Source organism: Phyllobates terribilis, unplaced genomic scaffold (assembly GCF_046119375.1).
Source record: "Phyllobates terribilis strain yellow unplaced genomic scaffold, ASM4611937v1 Scaffold_11__3_contigs__length_659146591, whole genome shotgun sequence".
Lineage (NCBI taxonomy): Eukaryota > Metazoa > Chordata > Amphibia > Anura > Dendrobatidae > Phyllobates > Phyllobates terribilis.
In genome coordinates this window covers 565,663,653-565,677,676 of record NW_027362771.1, presented here as the reverse complement: position 1 = coordinate 565,677,676, position 14,024 = coordinate 565,663,653, and the positions used below count along the sequence as shown (strand labels likewise).

General features: G+C 47.1%; 1 protein-coding gene across 4 annotated transcripts in view; it reads left to right on the top strand.

Moving 5' to 3' along the window:
* The window catches only part of P2RY11 (purinergic receptor P2Y11), a 56,855-nt gene that overhangs the window by 29,522 nt on the left and 13,309 nt on the right, over positions 1 to 14,024 (top strand). For 3 of the 4 annotated variants that reach the window (XM_073654116.1, XM_073654120.1, XM_073654115.1), the window contains one exon: positions 7,725 to 7,936. The gene's annotated coding sequence lies outside the window, so the exon portion shown is untranslated. Of the gene's footprint in view, positions 1 to 7,639; positions 7,937 to 14,024 lie in introns of all 4 variants that reach the window. The other variant, XM_073654117.1, reaches the window with a different exon arrangement.

The following is a 14,024-nucleotide window of genomic DNA, read 5'->3' as shown; positions in this document are numbered from 1 at the left end:
TCCTGAGGGCATAGTGTAATTTGTCCTATCCTGAGGCATTGTGTAATATGTCCCATCCTGAGGGCATAGTGTAATATGTCCCATCCTGAGGGCATAGTGTAATATGTCCCATGCTGAGGGCATAGAGTAATATGTCCCATCCTGAGGGCATAGTGTAATATGTCCCATCCTGAGGGCATAGTGTAATATGTCCCATCCTGAGGGCATAGAGTAATATGTCCCACCCTGAGGGCATAGTGTAATATGTCCCATCCTGAGGGCATAGAGCAATATGTCCCACCCTGAGGGCATAGAGTAATATGTCCCATCCTGAGGCATAGTGTAATATGTCCCATCCTGAGGGCATAGAGTAATATGTCCCATCCTGAGGGCATAGTGTAATATGTCCCATCCTGAGGGCATAGAGTAACATGTCCCATCCTGAGGGCATAGTGTAATATGTCCCATCCTGAGGGCATAGAGTAATATCTCCCACCCTGAGGGCATAGTGTAATATGTCCCATCCTGAGGGCATAGTGTAATATGTCCCATCCTGAGGGCATAGTGTAATATGTCCCATCCTGAGGGCATAGTGTAATATGTCCCATCCTGAGGGCATAGAGTAATATGTCCCATCCTGAGGGCATAGTGTAATATGTCCCATCCTGAGGGCATAGTGTAATATGTCCCATCCTGAGGGCATAGAGTAATATGTCCCACCCTGAGGGCATAGTGTAATATGTCCCATCCTGAGGGCATAGTGTAATATGTCCCATCCTGAGGGCATAGAGCAATATGTCCCACCCTGAGGGCATAGAGTAATATGTCCCATCCTGAGGGCATAGTGTAATATGTCCCATCCTGAGGGCATAGAGTAATATGTCCCATCCTGAGGGCATAGAGCAATATGTCCCATCCTGAGGGCATAGAGCAATATGTCCCACCCTGAGGGCATAGTGTAATATGTCCCATCCTGAGGGCATAGTGTAATATGTCCCATCCTAAGGGCATAGTGTAATATGTCCCATCCTGAGGGCATAGAGTAATATGTCCCATCCTGAGGGCATAGAGCAATATGTCCCATCATGAATGTAGCGCCGGCGTCCCTGCCCTCTGCTAGGCAGGGACGCTGTTCCCCTCACCCCTCTGCTCCAAGCCCGGCGTCCTCCTCCCGCTCTGATGGCAGGAGTCCCCGGCCAATGGCCGGAGGACTTCACCATATATAAGGCACCTCCTCCAAAATGGAGGTGCCCGAGCAATGTTGTTGCACTGTTCACTACTCTGCTTCAGCCCTCAGGTCCCGTTGCCAGTTACCTGCCAGAAACCTGCCAGTTTGCTGTCTGTTTCCTGCCTGACATTCCTCCTACATGCTTGCTAGCCTGAGGTCCGATGGTCTGCCTTCCTACTCCTGTCAGTCTGTCTATGGACCAGCTTGCCCGCTCACCTGGGAGCGCACATCTGCTACCTGCCTGCTAGCCTACCTGGAGGCTCCGCCGTCACGTGCTGTGACCACCTGCCATTCCAGAGACTCCTGCCCGCTCACCTGGGAGCGCACATCTGCTACCTGCCTGCTAGCCTACCTGGAGGCTCCGCCGTCACGTGCTGTGACCACCTGCCATTCCAGAGACTCCTGCCCGCTCACCTGGGAGAGCTCATCTGCTGCCTGTTTGTTGGCCTACCTGGAGGCTCCGCCGCCACGTGCTGTGACCACCTGCCATTCCAGAGACTCCTGCCCGCTCACCTGGGAGCGCTCATCTGCTGCCTGTCTGTTGGCCTACCTGGAGGCTCCGCCGTCACATGCTGTGACCACCCGTTTATCCAGAGACTCTCGCTTGTTCACCTGGGAGCACACATCTACCATCTGCCTGCTAGCCTACCTGGAGGCTCAGCCATCACAGGTCGTACCTACCCTTTACCCAGAGACTGCCCCGGTCACTTGCTGTGACCTCCTGCCCGTTCATCCAGAGACTGCCCCGGTCACTTGCCGTGACCTCCTGCCCGTTCATCCAGAGACTACCCCGGTCACTTGCCGTGACCTCCAGCCCGTTCACCCAGAGACTGTCCCGGTCACCTGCTGTGACTGCCTGCCCGTCTTCCCTGGTCGCCACCCGCTCCCTTACAAGGACCGCCCCCTTGTATAGTAGCTCAGAGGTTCCCCCTCACAGACCCGTTACAATGAGGGCATAGAGTAATATAATCCACCCTGAGGTCATAGTGTAATATGTCCCACCCTGAGGGCATAGTGTAATATGTCCCACCCTGAGGGCATAGAGTAATATGTCCCACCCTGAGGGCATAGAGTAATATGTCCCATCCTGGGGGAATAGTGTAATATGTCTCATCCTGAGGGCATAGTGTAATATGTCCCATCCTGAGGGCATAGTGTAATATGTCCCACCCTGAGGGCATAGTGTAATATGTCCCATCCTGAGGGCATAGAGTAATATGTCCCATCCTGAGGGCATAGAGTAATATGTCCCATCCTGAGGGCGTAGTGTAATATGTCCCACCCTGAGGGCGTAGAGTAATATGTCCCACCCTGAGGGCGTAGAGTAATATGTCCCACCCTGAAGGCATAGAGTAATATGTCCCACCCTGAGGGCATAGTGTAATATGTCCCACCCTGAGGGCATAGTGTAATATGTCCCACCCTGAGGGCATAGAGTAATATGTCCCATGCTGAGGGCATAGTGTAATATGTCCCATCCTGAGGGAATAGTGTAATATGTCCCATCCTGAGGACATAGTGTAATATGTCCCATCCTGAGGGCATAGTGTAATATGTCCCACCCTGAGGGCATAGAGTAATATGTCCCACCCTGAGGGCATAGAGTAATATGTCCCATCCTGGGGGAATAGTGTAATATGTCTCATCCTGAGGGCATAGTGTAATATGTCCCATCCTGAGGGCATAGTGTAATATGTCCCACCCTGAGGGCATAGTGTAATATGTCCCATCCTGAGGGCATAGAGTAATATGTCCCATTCTGAGGGCATAGAGTAATATGTCCCATCCTGAGGGCGTAGTGTAATATGTCCCACCCTGAGGGCGTAGAGTAATATGTCCCACCCTGAGGGCGTAGAGTAATATGTCCCACCCTGAGGGCATAGAGTAATATGTCCCATGCTGAGGGCATAGTGTAATATGTCCCATCCTGAGGGAATAGTGTAATATGTCCCATCCTGAGGACATAGTGTAATATGTCCCATCCTGAGGGCATAGTGTAATATGTCCCACCCTGAGGGCATAGAGTAATATGTCCCATCTTGAGGGCATAGAGTAATATGTCCCACCCTGAGGGCATAGTGTAATATGTCCCACCCTGAGGGCATAGAGTAATATGTCCCACCCTGAGGGCATAGAGTAATATGTCCCATCCTGGGGGAATAGTGTAATATGTCTCATCCTGCGGGCATAGTGTAATATGTCCCACCCTGAGGGCATAGTGTAATATGTCCCACCCTGAGGGCATAGTGTAATATGTCCCATCCTGAGGGCATAGAGTAATATGTCCCATCCTGAGGGCATAGAGTAATATGTCCCATGCTGAGGGCATAGTGTAATATGTCCCATCCTGAGGGCATAGTGTAATATGTCCCATCCTGAGGGCATAGAGTAATATGTCCCATCCTGAGGGCATAGAGTAATATGTCCCATCCTGAGGGCATAGAGTAATATGTCCCACCCTGAGGGCATAGAGTAATATGTCCCATCCTGAGGGCATAGAGTAATATGTCCCATCCTGAGGGCATAGTGTAATATGTCCCATCCTGAGGGCATAGAGTAATATGTCCCATCCTGAGGGCATAGAGTAATATGTCTCATCCTGAGGGCATAGTGTAATATGTCCCATCCTGAGGGCATAGTGTAATATGTCCCATCCTGAGGACATAGTGTAATATGTCCCATCCTGAGGGCATAGTGTAATATGTCACATCCTGAGGGCATAGTGTAATATGTCCCATCCTGAGGGCATAGAGTAATATGTCCCATCCTGAGGACATAGTGTAATATGTCCCACCCTGAGGGCATAGAGTAATATGTCCCATCCTGAGGGCGTAGAGTAATATGCCCCATCCTGAGGGCGTAGTGTAATATGTCCCATCCTGAGGGCGTAGAGTAATATGTCCCACCCTGAGGGCATAGAGTAATATGTCCCACCCTGAGGGCATAGTGTAATATGTCCCACCCTGAGGGCATAGTGTAATATGTCCCACCCTGAGGGCATAGAGTAATATGTCCCATCCTGAGGGCGTAGAGTAATATGCCCCATCCTGAGGGCGTAGTGTAATATGTCCCATCCTGAGGGCGTAGAGTAATATGTCCCACCCTGAGGGCATAGAGTAATATGTCCCATCCTGAGGGCATAGAGTAATATGTCCCATCCTGAGGGCATAGAGTAATATGTCCCATCCTGAGGGCATAGAGTAATATGTCCCACCCTGAGGGCATAGAGTAATATGTCCCATCCTGAGGGCATAGTGTAATATGTCCCATCCTGAGGGCATAGAGTAATATGTCCCATCCTGAGGGCATAGAGTAATATGTCCCATCCTGAGGGCATAGTGTAATATGTCCCATCCTGAGGGCATAGTGTAATATGTCCCATCCTGAGGACATAGTGTAATATGTCCCATCCTGAGGGCATAGTGTAATATGTCCCATCCTGAGGACATAGTGTAATATGTCCCATCCTGAGGACATAGTGTAATATGTCCCATCCTGAGGACATAGTGTAATATGTCCCATTCTGAGGGCATAGAGTAATATGTCCCATCCTGAGGGCATAGTGTAATATGTCCCATCCTGAGGGCATAGTGTATAATGTGCCCCACCCTGAGGACATAGTGTACAATGTGCCCCATCTTGATGGTATAATGTATAATGCATTACTGGCACTGCGTAATACATTCTTTCCCAGTGGTGGCACTGCAAGGAAGATGCACACTTGATCCGGCCGAACACTAGAGATCACAGGATCTGGATATCCTATCATGAGCTTATTTTTAGGGTACCCTTCTAATAAAACAGGAGTTCAGGAAAAGCACAGGAATAATGGAGTCCTCTTTTAAGAACCTAACAAGTGATCAGTTTCTGAAGGATCACACATTTTCCAGTATTGAATCCAAATAGAAATGCTGGCTCCTCCGGGGCATGGAAATAGGATATTTACAAGCTGATGTCTTCACTCCCGATCTCCCCGTTAACATGTACATTTATCTTGACTAAGATTTTGAGGCTTCGCTGGCACCACTTATCTGGGGGGGAAGTTGAGAACTATAGGACTGGCCTTGGGAATCACACATTGTTGATTTTAGTCTTTGATCAGACGTCTATGGTGGTCCAGCAGTGGTTTGATCCTATTTGTTCGCCAACTTCTTACCAAAACTTTGACTGTTGACCTACTTTCATAAGAGCGCTAGTTCCTGATCATTGGGCCATGTAAAGATGGCAGCAATCAGCCAACGAGGACTAAAGTGAGCGAAACACTCATTAGTTGGCTTATCGGACCATTTATGCATTATAAATAAGCTTTCTCGGCAGCACATCTCCTTCCGTGTAAACAGAGGATGTGCTGTCGACAGTCTGCAAATTGTATGGAGATCGAGCAATCGTATCAATGATCGTTTGGTCCTGTATAGTTTGTAATAAGGGCTTAAACAAGCACCAGTTGATGATATCGGTGCTTCCTTTGGGTACATATATGTCTGTGTAAATCCAGATTAAGTCCGCTTTCAGACCAGCGTATTTCCTGCCTATACACGGACCGCTATGTAGAGACCGGCCGCAGGTCCGTAACCTGAGATAACAGCCTCATAGGTGTATGCTCAGTATAGCAGAGAATAGCCCAGCCCCTGAAAAGGTGGTCCCTGATGACGATCCGTTTCAGGGTGGGGACAGCAGCTCAGCCAGAGACCACCCCCTGATGACGTCTCATTTGAGAATCCCCAGATCGTACTGGAAGTCTTGAACGAAACGTCATCTTATGTAAGATAAGTTTAATAGGTTTTTTTTACATTAAAGGGGTATTCCCATCTCCAAGATCCTATCCCAATATGTAGTAGGTGTAGTAATAGTAATATTAGCAAATATCTCCAATTAGAAATGTAGTCTAGTTCTTCTGATTCGCTATGTCACTTACCTCATATCCAGGGCATTGCAGTAGCTTAGGTATCCATGGTTACGACCACTAACAGCTGACTAACTAACTGTCACTATATGAGTGGTCAATGCGACAAAAAAAATGCGACATTTGGTGAAAGACTTAAAAAATAAAGACTTAAAAAATAAAGACAACATAAAAAATGGAGCGAAACGTGTAGAGAATAAGGTGCAAATACTAAAGCCACTAATAAGGAGCAAATTACTGCAGAAAAGGGGGAAAGAGCAATGATGAATCGGGACCACCGGGCCTGCCGTACGGAGCCTTACTGAGCACGGCTAGAGAACAAGAGCCATAGGTCTCTGTGTAAGGCTCATACAACACCGGTCCACCCATAGAGACAAAGATAGACCTTATCTACAGTCATTTTTGGTCGTAGAGAGGGTTTGCCTGAATCCTCCAACTTTAGGAGAAACAAAGAAGTAAATTCAAGGAGAAAGGACCGTAAAAACAGCATTGATGCCGCGATGGTATTTTTTAAATTTGATTTATTTTTTTATTTTTTTCTTTATCATTTTTTGTTTTGTTTTTTTTACATTTTATTATACTGTTTGTTTATTTTATGTTTTCTTGTTTTTAATTAATTTAATTTCTCATTTTTTTTATTTCATTGTTCTAATTGGTTTATTTTAGTTTTTTCATTTTTTGTTCCTATTTTTATTTATTTCTTATTCCATTTGTTTTACATTTTTTTAATGTGTTTTATTATTGTTATTTCTTATAGTTTTCCTTTTTTTAGACTTTATTGCTCTATTTTTATTTTAGGTTTATATAATTTTTTATTTTTATTTTTGTTGTTATGTTTTTATATTCTATCTTGTTTCATTTATTTATTTATTTATTTTTTTATATCTTTTTCTCTCTCTCCAGTCTGATATTTCCATCACTAAATTCATGGAGGAAAGGACCATAAAAACAGCATTTATGAGGATGATATTTTTTAATTCTTTATCGATTTATTTTTTATTTGTTTTGACATTTTATTATACTATTTAATTATTTCATGTTTTCTTACGTTAACTTGTTTTTAATCAATTTCATTTCTTAGATATTTTTTTTGTATTTGATTATTCTATTTGGTTTATTTTAGGTTTTTCATTTTTGTTCATATCTCTATTTATTTCTTATTCCATTTGTTTTGTTATGTTTAATCATTTTTTAGTTTGTTTTTACATTCCATTATACTATTTTTTGGATTTGATGTTTTCTTGTGTTAACTTGTTTTTAATTAATTTCATTTCTTGTATATTTTTTTTTTAAATTCATTATTCTATTTTGTTTATTTTAGGTTTTTCCTTTTTTTTGCTCCTACAGTATTTTTTATTTAGTTTCGTATTCCATTTGTTTTACTTTTTTTTTATGTTTTTATTGTTATTTCTTTTTTAGAGTTTATTGCTCTATTTTTATTTTAGTTTTATATTGTTGTTTTTTTGTTTTTTTTGTTGTTATGTTTTAATATTCTGTGTAATTTGTTATTATTTTTTTTCTCTCTCCAGTTTTCATCACTTTTTGGTATATAATTCTACTAAATGAAAATACTCATAAATGTGGGATTTGTGCTCATTCCTGTGTATCTGGCAGGAGGAACCTTATGTGCCCAAAGGAGGAGGAGGAGGAGGATGAAGAAGAGGAGGGCGGGTGAGCGCACAGAGCCTGTACTGTGAGGGGGTGGAGAGGAATCACACTCCCAAACACAGAGGAGGAGGAATGTGGTGACTTGAAAACTAAAGAAAACCTAAAAGTGTCAACTAAAGAGAACCTACAAAACTGCAGGAGCCGCCGCCTAAACCCAGGTGAGCTGTCTATATGATAAGTAATGATACCTGGACGTTCCCAAGGAGGCTATCATCACAATAGGTGTATATTAGGCAATTGCTTAGAAAACAATTCCCTAATATGAAGGGTAACTTGATTGATGCGGAAACTATATTGGGAAACTACAACTCTCAGCATCCCTTGATGGCCACTTTCTGGCCGGGTCCAGATGGACGTATTTCACTGTCCATGATATTCGAACTTGGCTTAAAGGGGTATTACGAAAGTACTTTGCTAACAGAGAATTGCCTGCACAAGTGTAACAAACCCACATCTGTTCGTGGTTTTAGGCCTGAAGCCGCTGAAAATAAACCAGTGTGTTTCCAGATGATTATTCTTACTCATTGCCAGCAAGCGGAGATCTTCCCTATACACAATAGACTCCTATAATTAATAATCTTCACATCCCGGAGCCCTGCAATCACACAGTCTGCTCTGGCTCAGTTCCTGTTGGTGTCACTTTATCAGCGGGCCCCTGGGAGGATATCCTGGGGCCACAGTCACTCACCCACATATGAGGTTCTTCTGGTTTTTCTCAGTGTTAAGGATAAATAACACAAAGTAGTGCTGGTGTGTCAGAGAGATTTCTGGAGTTTTCTGTAAGTCCTGCCATTAAGTTCTGGTTCATAGTCTGAATGTGGACTGTAATCCGTGGACTGACCGCGGGACTCCCAGCCCAAAATTACCAAGCTTCATACAGTATGTGTTCATAGTGTAGTGCTGGGCTATTGCACTTAGTCATCACTATTCATCACGGCGCTGGGATAGAGGCCGCGGTGGCATCCTGGCGCTGGGATAGAGGCCGCGGCGGCGTCCTGGCGCTGGGATAGAGGCCGCGGCGGCGTCCTGGCGCTGGGATAGAGGCCGCGACGTCGTCCTGGCGCTGGGATAGAGGCCGCGACGTCGTCCTGGCGCTGGGATAGAGGCCGCGGCGGCGTCCTGGCGCTGGGATAGAGGCCGCGGCGGTGTCCTGGCGCTGGGATAGAGGCCGCGGCGGCGTCCTGGCGCTGGGATAGAGGCCGCGGCGGAACCTGGCGCTGGGATAGAGGCCGCGACGTCGTCCTGGCGCTGGGATAGAGGCCGCGGTGACGTCCTGGCGCTGGGATAAGAGGCCGCGGCGACGTCCCGGCACTGGGATAATGAATGTATTATCGTTAATAAGCGAACTGAAAGAAGGGGTTATCTACTACTGTTTACTGAAAAGAATCCCTTAAAATTTAACTTTTTAATATCATTAAAAATGTATATTCAAACTCAAAAGATGTATTAATAATGAGATTGTCTTGAGTTTGAATATACATTTTTAATGATATTATTAAAAGTTACATTTTAAGGGATTTTTTTCCAGTAAACGTTATCGTTAAGAACCTTAATTCGAGATTATTTTCCAGTGTAAATGCAGCCGATGTGCAGGACGACGTCCTTCGGGGATGTTTGTGAGGAAATCTTTCATCTTTGCTAATTACACGCTGTAGGAAACAACAAACAGGAGGAACCGGAGGCAGCGGACCCCCGTGCCAGCCTCGTAACCTGTGAGCTCTGGTGCGCAGGGTCCTCAGACTTCTTGTTTGAATTATTTGCTTGTTATTCGTTAATCCCGATATTGTTTGCATAGATTTCCTCTGAATGGTAACGTGCTGTCCAGTATGCGGGAGCTATAAAAATTGAAGTTATTGTTAAAAGGGTTTTCTGGGCTGCACATACATTTCTGCAGTGACTCTACGTGATTGCAGATTTCCCAATCCTGACACTGCCGCACCGTCACTCCTACTGGAGTACTGACCTTCTATAATGATTCCCCCTTACAGGTGTAACATCTCTCTTCATGGCTCCAATAAAGTAGTGATATTCCTCTGTGGTCCCCATAAATTAATAACGTCCCACTATGTTACCCTCATATAGTAGTAATGTCCTTCAATTCTGGCCCTCATAAATTAATAATGTTCTTCTATGCGGCCCCCATATATTAGACACCCTATGTGTCCCAAATAAAGTGATAGTGTGATCCGTATAAATTAATATTGCCTCCATGGTCTGCTCCCACAGTGCTCCTCACACTACTATTAAAGAAAACAACTAAATCTCTCCCCTGTCCCCCAAGGAGCAGCTCTATCCTCTTCCTCCTCCTGGATGATTCTCTGCCCAACACTTACTCTACTGTCAAAGGTCTATCAGAGGTCCGCGGCTGCAGAGCATGTTGGCGTCACTTTGCAGGTGGCGTAATGCCGGTGTGCAGCTGTGGGTCACTGATAGGCCGGTGGCTGTAGAGTAAGTGAGGAGCAAAGAGCCATTGCCTCTCTGCGCCGCAATAGTTTTGAACTGCAAGTGTGTCCTGCGATGGGTCCCACAAACGAACTAGATCGGTCTCGGTCGCACCCTTTGCGACCGCGATCTTTACACCAATGCTGACTGCAGAAACTTATGTTAAGCTCCGAAAACCCCTTTTAATAATTTTACTTTTTGGCTTCACATCTCTGTGAAGAATGGGAGTTTTAAACCCCCTAGTAGGGCAACCAGTTGATGGTGAGAGAGACTGCACTTGTTCTTGACTGTAGTTCCCAAAGCCTCACATGGCTGGTATGTAGTCGGGAGACAAACGTACTTTACATACACGGCCACCTCTACACAGTACAGGGATAACATGAGGAGGTAAGTAACAGACTGGAGCAGGGAAACGCCGTGATATTGTCTATATGGACTTTTCAAAGGCGTTTGATACGGTGCCACACAAAAGATAGGTATGTAAAATGAGAAAAATGAGACTGGGGAAAAAGTGTAACTGGGTTAACAACTGGCTTAGTGATAGTAGAGAAAATGTGGTTATTAATGGAACACACTCGGATTGGGTCACAATTAACAGTGGGGTTCCTCAAGGGTCAGTATTGGGCTCTCTTCTTTTTAACATTTATTAATGAACTTGTAGGGGGGCATACAGAGTAGAATTACAATATTTGCCGATGATAATTAAGTCTGCAGGGTAATCAACACAGAGGACGATAATTTAATATTACAGAAGGAATTTTTCCCCTAATATGGAGCTATTGGTGTCTGTCTCATGGTGTTTTTGCCTTCCTCTGGATCAACATGGACTTAAGTCTACCTTCAAACTTAAAACTATGAAACTCCCAGCGATGTCGCAGTTACGGGGATAACACACGGCAACGTTATAGTGCAGGGATAAAACATGCCGACGTCACAGTACAGGGGTGACACGCACATGCAGACGTCACAGTACAGGGTTAACACGCACGTGCCGACGTCACAGTGCAGGGCTAACACGCACGCAGTACAGTACATATTAAGGGCTTATTCTGTTGTTTTTTTTCAGTTGTGTAATGTGTTATGTAAAGTGCAGATTTTCTTTTCTGGTGTCAGTTAGTCCCTAGATGTGGCGGGGTAGTGATCAGTAGGTGTTATTTTCTGCACAATGTGTAACATTTTACTTTCCGGTTTTTGCACACTCAAGATGAATTTTGCATACAAAGAAAAGAAACATTCAACCCGAAAGTGACATGTCAGTATGTACGTGCATATTACATGAACAGATAGCGAATGGTACTGGGGAGAGGGGGAAGTGGACTTACTGTAAGGGTCGTGTGCCCCCTGCTAATACCCCCTTGTATCTATCGCTATATCTTTCGCCTCATGTGGTCAGCCTAAAGTATTAGATATATAGGATAGACTAGAATAACAAACCTCTGGACACCAGGGACTGGGGCACAAATCCACAATGCATCTCGGGCTCCAAGTGACTAGACATCAGAAGCTAGAACAACATCCCACGGGGCAGGACGGGGACTAGGACGCCTTACCACGGAGCAGGAAGGGGACTAGGACGCCATACCACAGGGCAGGACGGTGACTAGGACGCCATACCACGGGGCAGGACGGGGACTAGGACTCCATACCACGGGGCAGGACGAGGACTAGGACGCCATACCACGGGGCAGGAAGGGGACTAGGACACCATACCACGAGGCAGGAAGGGGACTAGGACTCCATACCACGGGGCAGGATGATGACTAGGACGCCATACCACGGGGCAGGAAGGGGACTAGGACGCCATACCACGGGGCAGGAAGGGGACTAGGACGCCATACCACGGGGCAGGAAGGGGACTAGGACGCCATACCACGGGGCAGGAAGGGGACTAGGGCGCCATACCACGGGGCAGGTCGGGGACTAGGACGGCATACCACGGGGCAGGAAGGGGACTAGGACGCCATACCACGAGGCAGGAAGGGGACTAGGACGCCATACCACGGGGCAGGAAGGGGACTAGGACGCCATACCACGGGGCAGGTCGGGGACTAGGACGGCATACCACTGGGCAGGAAGGGGACTAGGACGGCATACCACGGGGCAGGTCGGGGACTAGGACGGCATACCACGGGGCAGGTCGGGGACTAGGACGCCATACCACGGGGCAGGTCGGGGACGGGGACTAGGGCGCCATACCAAGGGGCAGGACGGGGACTAGGGCGCCATACCATGGGGCAGGACGGGGACTAGGGCGCCATACCACGGGGCAGGACGGGGACTAGGGCGCCATACCACGGGGCAGGACGGGGACTAGGGCGCCATACCACGGGGCAGGACGGGGACTAGGGCGCCATACCACGGGGCAGGACGGGGACTAGGGCGCCATACCACGGGGCAGGACGGGGACTAGGGCGCCATACCACGGGGCAGGACGGGGACTAGGGCGCCATACCACGGGGCAGGACGGGGACTAAGGCGCCATACCACGGGGCAGGACGGGGACTAGGGCGCCATACCATGGGGCAGGACGGGGACTAGGGCGCCATACCACAGGGGCAGGACCGGGACTAGGGCGTCATACCACGGGGCAGGACGGGGACTAGGGCGCCATACCACGGGGCAGGACGGGGACTAGGGCGCCATACCACGGGGCAGGACGGGGACTGGACACAGATGAGATATTAGAAAAAACTTTTTGACAATTAGTGTGATCAATGAGTGGAACAGGCGGCCACGAGAGGTGGTGAGTTCCCCTTCAATGGACGTCTTCAAACAGAGGCTGGACAGATATCTGTCTAAGATGATTTAGTGAATCTTGCTTTGAGCAGGGGGTTGGACCAGATGACCCAGGAGGTCCCCTCCAACTCTACCATTCTATGATTCTATGACTAGGACCGCCATACCACGGGGCAGGACGGGGACTAGGACCACCATACCACGGGGCAGGACGGGGACTTGGACCGCCATACCACGGGGCAGGACGGGGACTTGGACCGCCATCCCACGGGGCAGGACGGCGACTAGGAAGCCATTCCACAGGGACACAATCCTATACAGCGGTAGGGACTAGGACGCCATCCCACGGGGCAGTGGGGACTAGGACGCCATTCCACGGGTCAGCGCGGGGCTAGGACGCCATTCCACAGGGACACAATCCCACTGTGCCACCATCCACCTAACATCAGAGGCTACGACATGCAGTCATTGTCATCAAAATCATAGGACATGTAGTTCCTGGAATGTCCTCTCTTAATTTGATTTTTTTGTAGTTTTAATGCTTTTTAGTATTTTCTACGGTGGCACTTGGGTGTCAGGTGCTTAGGCGTTCACCGTCCTTTGTTATACCCCGGCTGCCACTATTTGCTGCTCGCTGTCACCACACACTATACATGTAGGCGCACACAATCTAGTGATGCGGCTCCACTGCCCGGGTTACACACCGCTATGATAGAAGCAGCTCATGGACCTCACAGGTTGTGTAATCCCATCTGGCGAGCTAACCATCAAATGATAAAATATAGGGTATTAACTAGTGTAATAATATCGTCAGGTATAACCGAGACTATGACAACACATACAGTGCGGTATTACAGCTTCACAAAAAGTTCAAATGTGATCGTAAAGAGTAATGTGGGTAACTGTGTGATGACCATAGGAAATCCTGTGTCTACAAATCCCTGTGCTCCAAACGGATGTGTAATATCCAGAGTGATATAACATAGGTACCCACTGCACAGGAAGCTACAGCGCAGCACTAATCATCAGCAGTATATAGAAGTCACACTGCACTATATATGCCCTATA